This window comes from Morone saxatilis, unplaced genomic scaffold (assembly GCF_004916995.1).
Source record: "Morone saxatilis isolate NCDOM2014 unplaced genomic scaffold, NCSU_SB_2.0 Contig7, whole genome shotgun sequence".
Lineage (NCBI taxonomy): Eukaryota > Metazoa > Chordata > Actinopteri > Moronidae > Morone > Morone saxatilis.
This window is the reverse complement of record NW_023340246.1, coordinates 12,437,001-12,439,836: the sequence shown is the minus strand read 5'-3', so window position 1 is coordinate 12,439,836 and position 2,836 is coordinate 12,437,001.

Sequence of the window (2,836 nt, the reverse complement as noted above, 5' to 3'; positions counted from 1 at the left end):
AGAGAGAGTCCCGCGGGCTCGGTGTGACCCGTGGAGTGGAACGCCGCGTGACGCAGGTGCAGAGTTCAGCACCCGCATGTCCGCGAGCGATTCCCGCTCAACAAAGACAGGAAGCTGGTGAGCATCAGTGGCTACAACGACGACAGGTTGGCTGGAACAATAAATAAACAAAACAAACAAAACAAACAAAAACAAAACAAAACACAAATAAAAACTTTGATGTTTTGGGGAATTTACTGTATCCTTTCATCACGAGGACAAGTGACACTGTCAGTTTAAATATTAAAAAGATCACTAAAGTGAATTATATTTTAATGGTTCGTCTGTTTTTGATGAATCCAACTGACTGGAATATTAATCATTCCTTGAAGATAGGAATTCCTAAATACCAGAAGTATTGTAGCCTGGTATGTGTGGGCTACTGTATATACTGTATTATAATGATGTCCTTGTTTTTAAGAATTCAAAATAAAATATCAATACATAATACTAATAAATAATAAGCTAATGTCTAAGTTATAACCAGCCGGTGAAAGAAAGCAATGATTCAATTAAACAAACTTTTGCAGCAAGACTGGTGCACTGATTCAGCTTGTAAATATGAAGAGAAATTATAGGTTCAGGATTCATTTTTCACAACTCAAAACAGCAAGAACAATAAAAACACAATAATGAAATGATAATAAATTTTTTTTTGTATTAAATGTAAAATTAAAATGCAATAGGTCTACATTTCTGGCAAAAAAAAAAAACACACCTCATCGGTAGGTGTGAACATTTATTTCTCTCCTCAAAATGAGAATCCAAAGAAGTATCAGTGGTTGCTGCAATTCTTACCATTGCGAACAAAGTAGATTTTTTTCATTCTCTGTATTGAGCCTCAGGCCCCTGAAAATGCTTCAGCCAAGGCCTCAGGAATTACCTGTGTTCAAAGCAAAGTCTGCAAGGTCATGCAAACATCATAAATTATGACCATCTTGTTTTGATGGATTTTCATTTGTATAATATTGTACTTAGATAATTTAGAAGTTTACAGATTTCATTTTTCAAAATCATTCAAATAAGTTTGTAAGGCTTAGAATACACTTCACAATTATTTCACTTAACTTAAGGGTTTTTTTTTTATTATGTGGCATTAATTTTTTTATAGGTGACATTAAATGCGTAGCATAGTACTGCTGCAGTCCGCTGCGAGACACAAACCGAGGAAGATGACAACTGTGTGCCAGCCAGCAGTCGACATGTATCACTGTTACTGCAGTATGGCTTCATCCCTCTAATTATGTGTTTTTATGTGTGCTACATTTTACGTAAGTTACAGTCCTTCACATGTACAACATACAATATCCTACAAAGACATAATGCAAATGTCACCACTGTTCATAATTACAGATAATGTCATGTTCTGAGTTAACTTACTAACGTACTTTACAGCTTCCAACTTAAAAAAAAGAATAAGTTGGCTGCACCTGGAGTCAGTGTGGGATATAGTTTAAAAAAGGACCATAAATGTGTTACAAAACTTCACCAGTGGAATTTGGCATTGAGCTAATTTAGTGTTCTTTTCCCTCCTGAAGAATATGCAGCAATATGGTACCCTACAAACTATCAGTAGGTACTGATTCCAAAAATCAATGCAAGCTACAACAAGTTTCATACTCACTGAAAAACCACAGAAAACAAAAAAAAACATGTGTCTTTAAAGCTGGTTTTACTGCTTTGGCATACATGTTCTTCTGCTCCCCCACAAAATCCTGCAAACTCTCATTTGAACAAATACAAGTTCACATACAGCCTGAAAATATACAACTCCAGTCAGAGGTGCTTTCGAACCCGATTATCCAGTTTCCCTTCTTATATAGTTTAATAACAAGACACTCATTCACAGCCGTCTGTGAACTTCTGACATGGAGAAATTAGGTCAAAACCCAACAACAAAATACTGGCATTGATGAAAGATGTATCACAATGCTGTGACGTTCATTACAGAGGAGTGCTCTGACTAAAAGTGTATAGAGGAACTTAAAGTCTGGGGCAGGATAAACAGAAAAGGTTAAGGAGGCCCCTGGAGGTCCCCTGAATTTAGTTTTAATACAACTTCTATAGACCCTAACAGTGAGCCATGATGGAACACCATTACATTACAAGTGTGCTTTCTGAGTGGTTTGCATCATTTGTGCAAAGTCTCAATTCTACACTGCCCTCCAATCACCTATAAAAGAGTTTTTATAGGTTCAATACAGCTGATCATGCTTAAATACATCACTTCCTGTGCACCAGGGAAGGATTCACCAGCCACTGAGGGTTTAAAGTGGCAAATAAGCATTAAGGAGCTGGATATAATATGAATTGCTGATACTGGGAAGCAAAATTTATTTTCATGAAAACGTCACATGTTGTTACTTTAATGAGAGGACCAGTGAAAAGGTAATCCAGTTATTAACATGGACTGAGCTTATGAAGGCACTGGTATAATATTTGATATACAAAGTACGAGAGCAGCACTGACAGTCTCTTCTATATGCAGTTATGTCTGCAGTCAGTCTGTCTGTCGTTTTGCCAGGAAGTGAGAGAGCAGGCCCCCATCAGCAAAGCCCCTCAGCGTTCTGTCACGCAATGGGCTGTAAAAATGCTTATCCAACACACACACACACACATCGACCACACCACACCACACAACACAACACACACACAACACCAAGACATAGATCCACGGACGAGCAAAACACGCCATGCCCGGGGGCGGCACACACACCACACAACACCACACACGGTGCACCAACATCCCACACACACCACAACACAGGTATCCAGCCAGTGTCAGACAGCCGAGTGC